The sequence below is a fragment of the Hetaerina americana genome, unplaced genomic scaffold (assembly GCF_022747635.1).
Source record: "Hetaerina americana unplaced genomic scaffold, ioHetAmer1.1.p SCAF_7, whole genome shotgun sequence".
Taxonomy (NCBI): Eukaryota; Metazoa; Arthropoda; class Insecta; order Odonata; family Calopterygidae; genus Hetaerina; species Hetaerina americana.
Window position 1 is genome coordinate 44,472,119 of NW_027287316.1, and position 19,216 is coordinate 44,491,334.

Genomic DNA, 19,216 nt, shown 5'->3' on the forward strand with positions numbered 1-19,216 from the left:
CGTCAGCATAAAATCCACGAATCAGTATGTATAAGCTACCTCTTTTACAACTTTTTAGTTGCTTGGGGATATTAATCACATTTATTACGATTGCGATTGATTTTGTTCGGAGAAGAGAATACCTGATATCAGCTATACAATCCAAGCATGGAGCTTACAGAAATCTTTATCCTCCTAGAATTCGAAAAAAAGTCCGTCTTATTAGCCCTGCATAAGACATTTAACTTCTACCACGGTGTCAAGCAAAAAAAGGTCCCATTTCCCTTTAATATAAAAATAGCCAAATAATTCTTGTGTGTATTTTTTTCACCATGCATGCTTGTAGGATTAATATTTTAGAGACAAAACATTTCATTCCCCAGGTACATTATTTACTAAGTAGGAAGTAACCATAATATTTGGGTGGCCTCGATGAATAACGATTCAATACTATTCTTTCAATGTTTTTTTGTACTGCCTCGTAAGTAGCTATTATTTTTTTTAGATGATTTGAGTATCTCAGAGTAATTTGAAATATAAGAGACCACACTTGGCGCAGACAGATGATCGCTCACATTGTCGATCTGGACCATTTTATCCATCTTAAGATAATTGACTTTTATCCTGTGAATTAATAATGGCCCAGACAAAGGTAAGCCTCACGTTGACAGACTCATAAACGCTATTTCCGCTTAAACACGCATGCCAATATTTACAACCCACGTGGTTCATCTCGCAGATACACATCTTCAGGCAGTAGGGGACCTTACTACCGATAAGGGGAAATTTTAAAGCATAAAAAAAATTATCAACCTTTTATTAGAAGCCTTTGAGATGTGGGTGTGGACAACCTTGGAAAAAATAAGCTGGACGGAAAACATAACAAACGAAGAAGTACTACCATGCATGGTGAGGGTCATGGGAGGATTGTCATTTCATATTGAAGAAGGCAGAACAAGTGAATACAGAGAGGAAAACGGATGCTGGAGACGGTGATTCAGGGAAGAATTTTGGGAAATTGAGGCAGAGGTAGGAAGGGAATAGGTAATTTGCCAGGCAGGATTTTTTGTGTCGTATTAGTTAGGCCTTAGGATTACAGCATTATAAATGCCAGGATCCAACAAAAACCTACCCTCAGCTGGGAGAATAGAGATAATAATACTTTAAAAACTAATAGAGCGAGAATTAATAGCTTCACATGTTGCAATAATAAATTTCCCATCGCATTAAATGAGTATCAACCGTGGGATTGGCCTGACCACCTCTCAACCACCTCTCATTTGTCGAGTGCTTCAATCGACTATCTTTTTGTCTTCAACTTTATTCACTTTCAAATATATCGCTGTTCTGTTTCATTCCCATCTGCTAGTGCACATATGTGCGGCGCAATTAGCTTGTACTTCACTTTCACCTCCACAAATGTCTTCAGAAAGCTGTCAAGTATCAAATGCGCCCTATTAATAGCCCCTTTTTCTTTGCAATGATTCCATAGGCTTCTTTCTCCTCCGGCATCATAAACATCATGAGGAGAAAGAGGATAGTTGTCAGAGAACCGGAGCATTTTTGTGGTAGTGAGAGCAGGCGAAGAACTAATGGGGAAGTGTAGTGAAAAGTACGCTCACAGGAAAATCGATTAAAAAATTAATACTTCGTTACAATCAAGCTACATAAAAACTGTCCGCCGTACACAAAACCAACGGATACACATTTACGGGAAGTATGAGGCATTGGAAAGATGAGGACGTGGGATTTGGGATTACGTGCGTCCTCGAGGAATTGCACGGATGTTAATAAACGCTTGAAGGATTCAGGGATAGGCAGAAAGAGCGGAGGCGCCTCCCATTGCTACATCTACCGTCAAGTTATTTTCAATGAAGCCCTGGGAAGAGGTGAAATCTCGCTAACAGGCGCTAGACACTAGATGAAGTACCCTTAAAACTAATGCAAAGTCGTACAAGGTTAGGGACTTGTTTTGTGAGTGGGAAGGTCCGTTTATCAAAGCATTTCTCTCTTTTAGAACGGCCATTTCTAGAGAATTTCTATCTTGACCAAGGGACATTCTAAAATAATCGGACGGCAAGGTGACCAGAAATTGGTACAAATCGTTGAGAAAAAATTATACTGCTAAATTATGAAAAAATTGCTTTTTATTGTACATGACTAGAAGTTTATTAGCTGGAACACAGTAAAAATTTCTTTAAAAAACAATAATTATATAAAAACATCAATAAATATCATAAAATATATAATAATTTCACACAATAATAAATTAATCACAAACTGTAAATATTTTTCATTCTTCGGATTTGAACTACCCTTATCATAAAGTTATGAATACTTTCCGTACTGAAAGCTAACCCAACACTAATCTGAGATAAAAAGGTTAATACATTTCATGTTGGATTCGCTTACAATTTCTTTTAGAATTTCTGCATTAGGAATTATCCCCATTGAACCCAATTTAAACAGATTACTTTCATCTCCATTACACATCATGAATTCTATTGATTGGTAATAAGCAATTGAAGCGATATGTTTTGAAGAAGCTTAATGATAGGCCGAAAGAAATAATAATCCATTACATCATTGAAAAATGTTGGAAATAATTAGTTCTTCAAGTCCATCGCAAAAAAGGAGAAGCACAACAGTTTTAACTCCCAAAACCTTGAATGATTTATATGTTCAGCGATGGCGATGGATAATATATTCATATTCTTCTCCTCCACTAACTGAGAGGGGGAGTGGGTGGAGTGCTGATCTCAGAGGACTGGATGGCGACGCAAGCACACGCATATGACACTGTCTCGTTAGTTGGTGCACTTAGAACGATTTCTTTATCCGACCGCCTACTCCAGAATGTCACCTCCAATGGTGCCGTTAACTCCATACAGCGATAGTTTCCGTAGATGGAACACCTGCAACCCCCGTGCGCACACCGAACCCTCCTGATGACTCTCGGAAGCCTCTCTTCGAACACGTCCGTTTCGTCCACCCGGTAAGCGCAGATGGGCTTGATGTGCCTGTCCTTGAGGGGGTACTCGTAACTCATCTGAGAGTGCATCTTGCAGGGCATGATCTTCCCGGCCAACTTCTTGGAGGGCGAGGGCTTCCACGAGGGGTCGAGAGATGCCTCACTCCGGGAATCTCCGAAACCCAAATAGCCGGCGTGTTTCACTCCCGGCTCCCTCGAATGGTGAGCGACGGCCGGGTGTCGAACCCAGGGGAGCTCGGGCGGATCCGTCTTCTCCAGGGAATCCACTGCGTCGACGGAGTCCTCCCTGCGGCGGTGAAGCCGTCCGGGGTGGAGCGCCGAGTTCACCTCGGGCGCCTTCAGAAGCGTCAGCGATAACAGGGCCAGCAGGAAAGCGAGGTTATGCATTGCGAGGGTTTTAGTTGGTTATTGGAATCACCTCTCGAGGAACGCTTCAGCTTCAGAGGATGCCTAGGTGACTAGGAGTTGCCTCGACTCTGTGGTCTGCGGCTGCGGAGAGAAATCCCTTCTCTTATAGGCATCCGCAATTGCTCCGATGGCCATAATTCCCACCGATTCGCAAAAAAAATCTTCCAGAAGTCATTAATTTTTTTCCTCGTTCGGTTTTGGAGCTTTGTTAAACAGAAAGGGATTCCCTCCCCACCACTGCCATGCGGTGGGATACGATTGGAAGGCGGCGTTGACACCATAAAATGCTCTTCTTCCTCTTCCCCCAGGCAAGGGGAACTACCAGTGCATCACGAAGGGGTGGACCACGTGGGCGAGTAGTTGAATAGGACATCTCTTGCGGAAACAGAAAATTTCCTCTTAAGTCCTTCGCACCTCCCTCTCCACTGCCAATCAGTAATTCCACCTAGTCACATCCCTCCTTATCTCATCAATCTACTGTAATCTCCTCCAAATGTGTCCTTTGGTGTTTTAGACTTCCCCTTCCTTGGCTCGGATATTACTCCTAACCACTCCCATCCTCCTCCTCTGTGATGGAAAAAATAAAATCCAGAAGAAATATTTTCTAACGCCGGGCTGCGAATCGGAGACTTCCTTCCTTAAACACGTAAGGGCGATCTGCATGTCCTGAAATAGATTGACTTTTATTTATTTCATACCAAAATTACATTTGTGACGTCTTTTTAAGCAAGGGTCCAACTTAGAATAACTCTCTCTATGAACTTTTTCTCCAAACTGAGCAATTTATCAAATAGTTCCCTAAATTTTGGTTTGAGAAAGTCAGATTTGCCTCCTTGCTTTCTCAGGTTCTTTGAGCATACGTATTAGTTATTGCCCCTTCTTCATCGACAACTTCTTAGCTTGGCAATACTTCATTCGATTTTGGTCAAATTTCTGTCATCCCAAGTGATACTGGGCTTCACTTGCTCTTGTTTCCCTCCTTGGATCGTGATACCGGTCTCCTGTTTCTCTCTTTCACACAGAAAAATTTTAATCTTTTTCCTGTTGATGCACACATTGTAAATGTAATATTCACCATGCACTTGGTCGGTATCATTCAGACTTGCTTGTAGGTCCTCTCGTGTTATTTTGGCTTCTTTTTTCCAACTTTTTTTCATTCCCATAGCGGTCACCTGGTTCTCATAGAGGTCATTGATTATTTTTCAGTCGCCGTGCATATCCACAAATGGGACGTTTAATTGCTAATTGATGGCCATCATTTTTTATCCAGAACTCTCGGGCTCAGTATTGTAGTCTCTCTTGTTCCTCGGTCTTACTGAATCCAAATTAGTTTTCTATCAGGTTTTCTTCTACGCATCTATCCTTCTGCCCTTCAGCTAATAATCTGAGTTTATTGTGTCGGTAAGTATAGCTCATTTTCCGAGTAAATAAGCTTTAATATGTGGCATAATTCATGTATCTACTGCAATTGGTGAAAATACAAAATAATGCAAACGTCAGCAACTTTTTTTCATGCAATGATTTTTAGATACGATATATCACCCGAGATTAAATTACATCAATTACATAACGTTAAGTAGAATCAGAGGGTTCAGTAAAAATTATTTGTTGAACCGAGGTGGAATGTCCGAACTATCATTTAACTTGGTTTACGGAATCCTTTTGCCCCCACAGAATACATTATCCAAAAAATAGAAACCCATACAAAGAATCAATCAAATTACTCGTGATAGAATATTTCCTCATCTTGCAACATTTTATGATAAAAATACAACCTCCCCTAATGTCTGGTGGCCAAAAACTTTCTACTTATACACTCCTGTGATGGCTAGTATAATAGGAAATAATATATACATGAAAAAATATCGAAATACATTTTTATTATTGACATACATAATCAGTATGGGAAGATGATTTCATAAAATTATAATTAGTTCTGCTCTTCAGAGAGCAAGTGCTCAATTCCCCCGCCCTTCTCACCAGGGCTGTAGTTCTATAGTTGAATCAATTTTTGATGGAGCTTGAATTTTGCTCTAAATCGTGACCATTGAGTCCCGCCACTCTTCTCATTAGAGTAAGGTATATGGCATGCGACTCTCCTAAGGTACCATGTCTCATTTCTAATTGATATGCCATGGTATTCGTTGGGTAATGAGAAGTCATTTCACGAAATCCGGCCAGGGTAGGAGAACACTGAAGAAGGGATATGAATAACCACAGTAACAAACCCGAAGGTTGGTGGGATAGATGATGGCAGAGCTCACCCAGCATTAAGCCTAATGGCGTGTGAAATTCACACATCACGGAAAGGGAGGCCGGGCAGGACTTCCTTTCTCTGTACCGCCCATAGTTTCCCGAAAAGATCGGGCACTCGATAAAATCACAAGTCCGGCGGAGCTTAGTATGCCCGGAGACGTCAACTGGAATCGTACCCGGGCAGATACACATGTGATAAAACCTGGGTCGTGTGTTTCAAATAAAGTGTGTGGAATTACAAAGTCAATAATTTAATTTCAATATGTTGTTGCAAATTCTATGTAGTTATGCCGGAGACAACAAATTTTTTGTTGTTACATGTTTGTCATGCCACTCTACTCTGACGCAGTTGACCAGATTTTCTCCTACACAAATACAAATAAACCTCTTAAATGCCCCTGGATAGCAAACATTATACTATCTACGTTTGCACATCCTATATCCTCAGCGTGAAACCCCTAAAGTTTATGCAAAAGATATTATCCTCATCTTTTATAACAAAAAACCACCGCCAACCTACTGTTCAAATGCCCTTCTGTAATATTTTAACATCCAGCAAATCTTTCGAACCTTCTCAAGACTACCAGGTCCCTTGCTAAATCCACACCGATTAACAATACCTGTGGCATGTGGTAGCCTAGGGGGTGGAGCGTTGTACTAATAATCGGAGGGCCTGGATTCGATTCCCGAGGACTCCTAGGGATATTCTCAGCTTCATCGAGCTATGAAATCTATGGATACCAGCACTTCCTGGGCATAGGGAAAGTAACAGGCCCCCGTACCCTGATGCGTGACTTTCAAGCATGGTTGGGCTCTGTATTAGAATGGCTAGACCCTCACCTATTTGAAACGACCTTCGGGATGATAACTGTTTTATTTGCCAATATCCCACCGAATTAAGGCAACTGCACCAGGTGCAACACCTACACCATACTCGTGACGAACTCTCTTCCCCAACAGCACCCTCTCAAATATCACCCATCCATTACGGCTTCCTGAGCGCGAAACAATGTCGTGTGACTCCTACAATGACAACTCTCTTCCAGCATTTAATACCGGCCAGGGCACGTACCCCTGAATATAACACTAATAACTACAGAGTATCCGGTATCTCTTCCACGCCATCGAGTTCCCAGCCATTCACCTACCCATTAAAATCTCTTGACAAATGCTGCAATATCACAATAATTTCACCTCTCCCGTTAACAGCCACACCAATAAAATTAAAGATACTAGAACAGGCATGCGCATATTTGGCTTTCTTAAATCCTTTCAATGTTCTGGGTTAAAACTTTTGTATAAAATGGTATCCTCCTCCCCTAATACCTCAAAAATATTCATCCATTAATCTTTTCTCTTCCACACTCCCAAGTCCTCTTTTCTCCTTCTCTACTCTTTCCATCAGAAATTCCTTTCACACTGATAAAAATGGCTGGATCCACCGAAATATCTTAAAAAATGAGACGTGTTTTATTTTGAGTGTGTTCCTTTTCCAAAGCTGTGTGTCACAAAAAACGTTCCACATCGTCACATTAGCGGAACTTCCTTGAAAATTTTATGCATATGCATACACGCAATTATACACATACGAGGGTCATCCGGAAAGTAGTACCCGTTCGTGCCGCATGAAGTGCTGACGACGCGAGTAGCCGCTGGACGAGGTCAGATAGCTTCAGTGGCTTGTCTGCCTTCTCTGAGCCAAGTTGCGTGACGCTAGCATTGCCTGTGTTGTTTCTGTGATTGTTTACAATGTTTAAAAAAATTGAGAACGCCGCCAGTTGTGAAGTGAGGGCAGTGATTAAATTCCTCAATGCAAGAAACGTTCGCCCATGTGATATTCATCGCCAATTAAAGGAGGTGTATGGAGACAGTGTAATGGACGAGTCGTCTGTTCGGCGGTGGTGTCGCAACTTCAACATGGGGAGGGGGAACACACACGACGATGAGCGTTCGGGGAGACCGTCTGTCATTACAGACCAACTGGTGAGCTCAGTTGACGAATTCGTGAGGAACGATCGGCGCGTCACAATTGATGACATCTGTGAGCATTTTCCCAATGTTTCTCGAACAATTGTTCATGAAATTGTTAAACACCATCTGCATTATGCAAAAATTTGTGCAAGATGGGTCCCTCGCGTATCTCAATGAGCTGGCGGCGAAGGACTATGCAGCAGGAATACAGAAACTTGTCACACGTTATGACAAATGCCTTAATTTGCTTGGAGATTATGTTGAGAAGTAGTTTAAAGTATCCTCTTTCAAATAAAATTTTTTATGTTTGTTAATATTTACTTTTGTGTCTTTATTTCACGAACGGGTACTACTTTCCGGATGACCCTCGTATATTTGTACATATTAAAGAGAGACGATTTTTTCATAAATCCCAAATTAGCAAATCGAATTTCGCCAAACATGGGTTCGAAACCTGGAGACCGCAGATTTTTTCAGTGGTATCCCGATCCCTTCTTAAGGTGCGTGGTGGGGAGAGCACTTTGATTGAGTACGCCGTCTGTCAGATGGGACCTTTAAGCTGTGGACCCTTTGGTGCCTTTCATTAAGAGTAGGCTAATGCCGACGCCAGGTTTCTCTCCACCCTTCCTCCTTCCCCATCCATTCCCAAAGGTGATAACCTCAGCTGTAGGTCACCTTCCCATAAACTACCTTAAATGCTTTGCAAAATGTGACTTGCCAATTTGGGATTTATGAAACAATGGTGGTGTCCCTCGGCTCTAATTTTTATGTTTCTCCCATTTTGAGCGATATACTCGTAGTAGTAAATGTTGTCGCAGTTTTTACATAATAAATTTTACACATCCCTATATGTTCCCTGAAATCCCTCTTACCCTTGGGTCAAACAAGTTGTACTGTGAACTTGATAATTAAAAGCTATAGGTAGCAACGTATTAAATTGTATAATCATTATGCTGTCCTTATAAAAAGTCTCGCCGGAGTTCACGAAGTTCAGACCAAAGCTTGTTTATTTACGCGCCGTCTCTTAGGTCTTCTTAATCGTACCTTTCAAGAACGGTAAAAAACCACGTCATCACGTTAGTGCGCCAACTACGGTCCACTTCGCGTTTCATTACGTGAAAACTAGCATGTGTTTACGTCATAGATATCTAGCACACCGTCATTCAGTACGGGGAAAACAGAAATTGAATGAGTTCTCCGAAAAAGGATGTGCTTTACGAAGAGTCAACACTTGATTAAAATGTGCTAATTAAAGGTGTTTTCCCTCCTCCTATCTTCCTCGTAATACACTCAGCAAACCTACCTCCATTTCCTCTCAAACCCTAGCAGCTTGGGAGATCGAACGAAGGAGTACGACCCAGCTTGAAGTTGGGAAATGTTTACCACCCTCCGGACCGTATAACGGCTTCCCAGGAAACGATTTTTTCGGTGAACTGAATTAAAACTTCTAATTGAAGTTTGGAATCCTTGACTGGAAAGATGTGGAAGATTCTGAATACTCAATTTAGAAGGCGTCTGCCGAGAGATGAGGAAAAGCACCCAATGATATGCATCGACGAGAATCAAAACGTGGTGAACCGACGTTGATTCTCTCTCAAATCTGTTCTCAGAGTAGCTACACAAACGCCATCTTAAATCACCGGACTTTGTATTGGTTTAGATATTATCCAATACATTTAAATTCATTTAACTTACTAGCACGTTGAAATAGTAGCATTTATACTATTAACAAAAGTAACATGGAAATTTCGCAGGAAGTAGGAAGGCTAAGATTAACATTAATGCTTTGGGACACAAGCCAGAGAGGATACCCAAATAGGTGAACTGCAAACCAGTTCACCTTTTTGGGAAGCGTTTAGGGTGAAAGTGATGAGAGTTTCGGCGATATTAAAGGAAGAATCGTGTAAAGTAAAGAATCATTTACAAAGAGACGGGAGATGACAAGTACTTTAAGGAAATAAGAGCAGAAAAAGGCTAGTGAAAAATTTTATATGGGGCGTACTTTTATGTGGTTGGAAACATGGCCGTTGAGGGAAAAGTATAAGCAATGATTAGAAGCATTTGATATGTGGGTGTGGAGAGCCTTGAAAAAATAAAATAGACGGAAAAGAGAACAAACGAAGAAGTAATACATTGCATGGTGAGGGACATGGGAATATTGTCGCAATCAATTTGAAAAAGACAGATCAAGTGAATACAGAGAGGAGAACGGATACTGGGGGCTGTGATTCAGGGAAGAATTTTGGGAAATTGAGGTAGAGGTAAGAAGGGAATAGATAATTTTCCAGGCAGGAGTTTTTGTGTCGTATTAGTTAGGCCTAAGGAGTACAGCAGCGTGAAGTGCCAGGATCCAAAAAAACCTACTCTCAGCTGGGAGAATAGAACTAATGATGCTTAAAAAACTAATAGAGTGAGAATTAATAGCTGCACATATTGCAATAATAAATTTACCATCGCATTAAATGAGTATCAACCATGGGATCGGCCTGACCACCTCTCATTTGTCGAGTGCTTCAATCGACTAATCTTTTTATGTCTTCAACTTCATTCACTTTCAAATATAGTATCGCTGTTCTGTTTCATTCGCATCTGCCAGTGCACATACAGGGTTGCACCCAAAAGTGGTAGGACTGATTTTCTCTGACGAGAACGGAGCGGTGGAGGGGGGTCTGCCTGGCAGGGTAAGGTGGAGGGGGCTCTTAGCAACAGACCGACACCAACCTAAGTCACCTGCATGCTGTCGTTGAGTGAGGACACCATTTTTAGTTAAGCAGGTTTTTTGTCCGCGTCAAAAAACAAAATGAATCTGAATTTAGAGCAACGTTATTCCGTGAAGTTTTGTGCGAAACTCGGGAAGACGGCAACTGAGACCCTCGATATGATCAAGCAGGCTTATGGGGACACTGCCTTAAGCCATTCCACAGTATTTTAGTGGCACTAGTTGTTTAAAGAGGGTAGGGAGCTCGTTGAAGACGACCATCGCTCCGGACGGCCGTCGACGGTAGGAACCGACACGAATGTGGACAGAGTGAGGACACTGCTGAACACAGACCGACGCTTAACCAGTGAAGAAATTGCAGAGCAGTTGGGTCTGTCTGCATCCAACGTCCAAGGCATTATTTCACAGGATTTGGCCATGCGCAAGGTGTGCGCCAAGATGGTGCCGAAAATTCTGCCATGGCGCGCTCATCGTCAGACAGCTCCTGGCCAAATACGGCGTTGCCATGTTGCCTATATATATACGGCGTTGCCGTTGCTTATATTGCATTTGTGTATATATATATATATATATACAAATGCAATATAAGTATTGCTACATAATAAGTGGTAAACTTCCATCCTTTCCTATTCCATGTTCTTGCGCATTTTCAAAGGTATGAGCTGCAATGTAATCGGGGATTTGAAAGCATCTCATTTTTCAACTTTGAAACTAAGAAAAGCTACTCCCTAATAGAAGTATCCACCGTTGTCCCAGGGTAAGGTCATTAATCAATATTGGTACGTATAAACGTTTTATATAAGGAGTTGTAAGCCACTAGATTTCGCTCGTTATTCCAAATGAGGTAACCTGAGAATTGTTCGTATTTGATAATATATCTTTTTTCCCCGGAGAATGTGAATAAACTTTCATCTCTGTTTCTGTAAATGCAGATATTCACAGCAAAAACATATTTGTGTGGGCTTATCCTCCAACCCACGCCAGTATTCCCACAGCACATACCAGTTTCGCAAAACAATCCACCTATATTTAGACGTATTCAATACCGCGAATCAGTTTAGTTATTTAAACAGTTTTCCAATACCAAGATAAAGAAACGAATTATTTTCCATTTTCTCCCTTCGCTCTACGACAACACCTCGCAATAAATGTCTGTCGTCAAGTCTGTTGTCCATCGTGAGTGAGTTTCCGATTGGCGTACTCATTCATGCTTTTATTCTCATTCATCCGCAGCTAACTCCGTGTCGATTCAGGTTATCGGGGAATATAGAGCCAGATTGAAGAACATGGCATGCACAGGTGACGCTATATATAGACTACGACTAAGATTTGATCAATTCTGCCCTAAAATTCCCAACAAACGCTGATCATTCAAGGAATGCTCTTGGTAGAAGTTAGGTACAACGCAGTTTACTTGGCATTCGTTGAAACTTGCATAAAACGATCTGGTAAAGTAATTAAATTCCGTATAATCGATATAAATATAAATAAATAAATAATATATATATATCAATTATACGGAAACACTCACACGGTAAATTGTTTGAGCTTTCGGCCTTCTCCGAGGCCTTCTTCTAGTAAGAGTCTTTCTTCTTACTTATAGAAGTCTTACTTGAAGAAGGCCTCGGAGAAGGCCGAAAGCTCAAACAATTTACCGAATGAGTGTCCTTTTAAATGTTTCTATTTTATTTGTGTTATATTGTGCCGTCCCAATATTATTTGAACATATATATATATATATATATATATATATATATATATATATATATATATATATATATATATATATATATATATATATATATATATATATATAATATATATATATATATATATATATATATATATATATATATATAATATATATATATATATATATATATATATATATATATATAAACATGTATGTATATATGTGTGTGTGTTTATATACGTATATAGAGTTACATTTCAATTTACAATATTACCGAATTATGTATTTCTTCAATCTTCTCTCAATATTAGTCAAGCATTCCGCATTGGGCGTGTTTTTCACATCCGTCAAATACACACTCATACTCAAATGAATATTCTGTTTCAAGCAGTACACCATTTATTTTCCGTTGGAAAGGTCCGAGACTCAAAGTCCCATAAAAAATACATTTCAATCAGTGACGTAAGACAACACGCACGTGCGTCCAGACTCCTTATTTCCGCCAAGGAAAGTGTATTCATCAACACCAGACCTTTCCTTCCCCTTTGAGTCACAGTTGACTTTCATTTTCCTGATTTCTTCCTTCAAACCCCGCTAAAGTGGTTTCTTTACGTTTGGGTTTGGTCGAATAAACATTTACGACTTCGTATCATTTGCAATTAAGTTCTTTGCTCACCTCCGTCGCCTGCAAATCCCACATCACTAATTCCACTTTATCTCACCGCGAATGACGTTAACCGGCGGAGATTTCGTCCTGGTCGTTGACGTAGCCAGTGACCGCCATCGTCAGTTCGACAAATATTTCTCGCCTTTTTGGGATATAACACCATTCGAGAAATTGTGTCGTCAGCTGGGATTTGGTCCGAGGACGTTGAGATTTCCTTCCAACTCCCGAGGCAATAGAGTCAACGAATCGGATGTGGATGTGCGTCACTTATTAATTTTTGGATTTTTCGTCTATTCCTTATTTGGAACAGGAATCGCATTCAATATTTCTATGTTCTTTCAGCGGTATTGTGTTCATAGAAGAAAAGGCTTGCAGCAAATGCACTGGTGGATTTAAATCGCTGCCATATTTGATCATGTGATTTTTTAATCGCGTCTTTAAATTTTCATTTATCGTTTCAATGTCATTTTTAAGTCTTCTAAAGTGCACTTCTGTAGTCGTGTTATTTTAAATTTATATCTTGAATATTCTTCACTTTACAGTCTAGCCGTCACCATCTTCTCTTCCAGATTTTAAAAATACCTTGCAGAAAATCATGAGAATAATATTGAGGGTTGACATACTAGTAGTCTCTTTTGGTGTTGCAAGGATTATATTCCAAAATTCTTCTTTCACTGTAAAACACACTTCTTCCGTTTCCTACTCCACCATCACCATTCTTGAAACAGAATTCATTCCACAACCACACATTCACTACTTCATTGCTTATCAAACCTGCTAACTATCAGCAATAGCAATATTTTACTAACCGCAACTCAACCGATATCAAACGTTCGATTCCCAATTGGCTCTCAATCCACAGACTCCGGATTCGCAGCTCCACATCATTCCTCAGCATATGCCTTCACAATTTTCCTTCGAACCCTACAGTCTGACCTGAAGACGGCCTAAGAGAATTCCGAAAGCTCAAACTAGCGTATATGTGAGTGTCTGTCTGCGTGTTTACTATGCATATTTTTGTAATCTCTTGGGTCGTCCGAGTGTTATCTTAATCTCACAGTGCTTCTGCATAATCGATGTATCAATATGTGTGTATATACATATATAAAACTTGGAGAGCAACAAACAATATAAGAACACATAAAAAGAACACTCGCTTTTGTGTGTCCTTATATTTTTTGTTGCTGTCCAAGTTTTTTATTAAACACTTCCGAGTCACTTCGACGAAATCATCTGTGTGTGTATATATATATATATATATATATATATATATATATATATATATATATATATATATACAGAATAGCATATATATAATAATAGCGTATAGCAATATAAGAATAGCGTATATATATATATAATAGAATAGCAAAATTCAAAAGGACACTCACACGGTAAATTGTTCGACCTTTCGGCCCTCTCAGAGGCAATTTACCGTGAGAGTGTCCTTTTAAATGTTGCTATTCTATTTGTGTTCTATTGTGCCGTCCAATTATATATACATATATATATATATATATAAATATCTGTTCTGTCCCTCTCTTCCTTGATAAAGGTGGTCACGACCACCGAAAATTCGAAAAATAGTGAGTCTCTTTTTTGTGTGTTTCTGTGTTTTTGCCTGTGTCCACTAGTGCTAAGTGTTATACATTATATATATATATATATATTATATATATATATATATATATATATATATATATAAGGTAATCTGATGGTTAAGGTAGGTTTTGGATGGACAAAACTGCCAAATAAATATTTTGTTAATCCTAACAAAACACAACCCGACATCCTACACTATACAAGTCCCTGTTCATCTCTATTGGTACTTCCTTCATCCCTATCCTATTTCTGCCCTTTCCTCGTTTGCCTAACATTCTCCCCTATATTACATTCTTCAACTTCCCACTGCCGATCAATATGCTTTTCATCCATTTTCCTGCCTCCTTATGATTTCTCCTAACAATTCTCTCCTCGCTGACCAATACCTAGCACTTCGTTATTTGCTGTCCTGTCGATCCGTATCACCTCCTCCATTTTTCTCCACACCCACATTTCAAAAGCCTCCAATCTGCGTCTATTCTTCCTGCTTCAGTGACCATGTTTCCACGCCGTACATCACTACGTTCCGTTTCAATGCTTTAATGAGCCTTATCTTAACATGCTTACTCAATGTCCCTGTCATCAACTCCCTCCTCCTTGTAAAAGCTCTAATGGTACTCATGGAAAATTCCGGAATATACAGGGAGACAATAATTGGATTGAACTATAATTCGACCCACATTTGGGAGCAGTCTTTCAATTCTCATTATTTCCAGGGATTGGGACAGAGTTCGACCAAAATGCAGTTGCAGTTAAATGCAAGCCATAGTTAAAGTGTAGTAAAAAAAGCATGGAAAGGATTACGTGAGTTTTAATTAGAACATTTAGAACGGGAATTCTTCAATAAATTTCTGACCATGATGGAACCGAAACGCCAGAGAAATGATGGTAGATTTTTAAGAAAGGGTAATGAAATAATTTATTTTCTTTCCTTGAGTAGTAATACGTTCTATTCCAAAAAATATCAGTTTTGCAAAGCATATATCATGAAAAACTCCAATAGCCTTTATAAACTAAGTACAAATGAGATTAGTTGGCTAACACCACAAGTCAGGAAGGGGTAAAAGGTAAAAAGGTAAAGGTTTTCTTGATCGTGCAATTCCACCTCCCCCTCACTACATAACCTATCTTTTCAAACTCCTCAACTATCAGCTTTGTCTATTGGCTCCCGTCTCTTTCACCCACCCCCCCCCTCCCCCCACATGTTACACTATATGTACTTCGGATTGCCCTTACCCTTTCTCACTTCGACTTGTGTTGTCGTGACGATTAACCTTCAGTACGCTGAAGAGGGCTACTTTGTGGCCGAAATACGCGTATTCGTATTCACCTTTCTTATCCCTTTACCTTTTACCCCATCCTGACTTGTGGCGGTAGCCAACTAATCTCATTTGTACCTTGCTTAGAAAGGTAAACTGTTTACGGCTATTGGAGTTTTTCATTTATTTAATACTACTAGCCGTAAGAGCTCAATTCTATCATTATTATATAACATGAATTTCCATTTTCGGGGGATTTCTTAAATTGCGATGAAAAGCACAAAAACCGCGGATACTTGCTGTTGCTGGATGAAAATAGGTACTGAATACAACAAAAGAAGGTTTTACAAATATAGATGTCTATTGTTCCAACGTATGTATGTACCTCGACATTTTTCAAATTTCAAAGATTGATCTTTTTAATATTCGCGTACCGTATTTTGAACTGGATGCATAATATTATACTCCCCGTAGACGGAGATTGAGATCCAACGGTGCCCTATTACAATTCATATATTTCTATTCCTACATCGTATCCTGCTAGATACCACTAGGGAGTGATTCAATAATAGGCATACAGCATTAAAAATTGAGTTTCTGTAATATAAGTTACAATATATACTAATGCACAACAACTCGAATAATTTATATCACGATGAATATAGGGGCGCGCACTTGGGCATTAGAGTGAGATATCATTCTCCATGGGATCGAGATGGTGCGGGGGCTAACGTACTGGCTTCCCACCCAGAGGGCCCGGGTTCAAATCCCGGCGGTGTTGAATATTTTTCAGAGGTATCTCGATCCCTACTTGAGGTGCTTTGTGAGTACGCCGTCCGTCGGATGGGACGTTAAGCTGTTAACCCCTTGGTGCCTTTTATAAAGAGTAGGCTAATGCCGACGCCGGGTTTCTCTCCACCCTTCATCCTTTCCTGTCCATCCCCTATGGCGCAAATAACCTCAGCTGTCGGTCGCCTCCCCTAAATACCACTATCATTCTCCATTCATAAATTACCTTGAATATGAAACGATGTGGAATCTGCAAAAATCTCTGAAATCCATGCAAAGTTCTCTGGCCGGTGGTACTTGAACTTTCTTGACTTGGTAATAAGACGTAGTGAAGAAGATCTTTAATCCTCTTTGCCTCGACATAGTACATAGCAAATGCAAGTGTAAACCTGCACAGTGTTAACTGCAAGGGAGCTTCTAGGGTCTGCCCTGGGCCTTACGTACTTTGATCCTGTGTAATTTCAATATTTTCACGTTCCTAGCAATACCACTGAAGAAAAGGCTAGCTGATAATATGCTGGCCTTGTCATCATCAAGTAAAAAGAGGAGAGGAGAATAGGATGCGAAATACGTAGACGTTTACATAATTAGTTTTCATCTAGCTTCATACTAAAATACAAAACTAGTATTTGTGTCCTTTGGGTAAAAAAGACAAGACCTTAAGATAAATGTGTTCTTCACGTGAAGAACTAAATAAATAAATTGTTATCGCCATTATCCTAGAAGCAGCCGAGAAATATCAAAGCACAGTGAGGCACTGAATGCGTAGCCAACCCATGAGCACAAAACCTGCTCCGGCTTTTTTCAAATTCGTCGCCGTGCGTATAGAGATAACTTTATCCGAGGATATTCACCTAATCTGGTAATCATGCACTCGACAAAAATTAAATGGAATCTATGGCAAAAATAGGAGGTAGCCGCTAGATAGACTAAATGGGTAGTCGGATCGCGAGGTCGTTCACTCCCGAAAAGAATTTTCGCGTTTGTCGGGTCCTCAAAACGCCGCGAGGGTGGAAAATTCCCTAGTTTGACGCCTCCACTTCTTACAGAATTGGAGAGGACTCCAATAAAATTCACGCGTCTGTTTGATAGAATCAGCACGGCCGGGCCAGATGATAGACGGCGAGCACGAAATCCGTTTATAACGACAGATACGCAGATCAGGCGTCATTTGGCGATTCCCTTCTCTACTAGATATTTGCTTTCACACAATGAATGCAATCGGTAAGCTCTCTGAACAAAGACAAGTGAATTCAAAGATACGGATTTTTTTAATTTTAATGAAATATTATTTGCTTTTGAAGATTTGTTAGAAAATATATACTTGTATGCACGAACTGATAAAGTTTTGAAAAGAATTTGGAAAAAAGATATTACTATTGGGGATAACTATAATACGTTTTAGAATCGTTTTGGAAATTGAACAAACTGAAAATTTCGCTTAACAAGACACAACCAGACACCCTACATTACAATGAACCCTTTAACAGTTCTGCAAACATTCTATCTCCCTTCATTCCGTCTAAAATGCCTATCCTTTTCCTTCCCATTCCTTGCTTGCTGAAAAATCTCTCTGTCACAATCTGCAACATTCCATTGCTAATCAAAATACCCAACATCGCCTTTCCTTCCCCCTCTATATGTCTCCCAAAAATCCTCTTTCCTCCCCCACCATTTCTAGCACTTCCTCATTAATTTTCCTTCCTGTCCATTTCACCTTTTCCATCCTTCTCCACACCCACATTTCAAAAACTTCCAATATACGCCTATCATTTTTCTGTATCAATTTCTAAATGGTACTCTGCAAGCCATCGAAGGGTATCATTTCCTTATTCTAACAAAAAATCATCCTAAATACTTGTATTCATCTTGATAATTGAGTATTCTCAGCCTTTCCATTGTTATTTGAGCCAATAGATTTACTTTACATATGATCAAAGTTACAAAAATTAGTGTGATATAAGGACTGTATTTGTATTAATTAAAAAATCTATGCTAGTGGGCAATTCATTTCCAACAATATACACTGAATATACTTGAAAAAATTGAAAATTAATAAAGAATAGGATTTATGAATTAAACCTATTATTTTTATGAAAATCAATGTAATCAATTAGGTTCCTGAAGTTTAGATTCCTAGCAAATTTGGTGACCCATGAAAGGCTTATTTAGTAAATAAACTGCTATGACTGAGGAAAATAATGGACAGTATATGTAGACTGAGTCCAGGTACAAGATTCAGGATTTTCTATTGCGGCATGCATTTTAACAATTTGTAGTGAGCAAAATAGAAGAGCCAAAGTCTACACTTTACCATAGCAGGATGCATACTGAGTATAGGGGCGTTTAGACATCAAGATGGTGGCTCCAGCCCAACCCACCACCGTACTAGAATCAAACTTAAGTTACTTTCTTGATATCCCTGGTAGAACACATCTCCTGAAAATTTGGAAGTCTAATCTAGTCTAGTCTAATTGATAATTAGGTAGATAATGAGTTTTAGGTGATACACATTTTAAAAAATATACCCAGATTGTATTATCACCTCAGAACCACATTTAACAATACAATTTTACAAACCTCAGATATGTTCTCTTATAATCAGTATTATATAGAAAACATGATTCCAGTGGATACTGTGGTTTTATGGCATACCAATTTCCTACATATTACTGAAAGCATATTCACATATTCATGAGATTTAAAGAATATTCCAAACACATTTGGCCACAGGGTTTACATTTGGTTATATTTATATTTTAGAAATTGCTCTTTTATAAAAAAAATCATTCTGAGATGGATAGCTTCAGAGAGGCAATCTTCTGGCCATGTGAGATTTACCTATTTGTTTATCCAGCCTTAACAATATGAAAGATTTTTG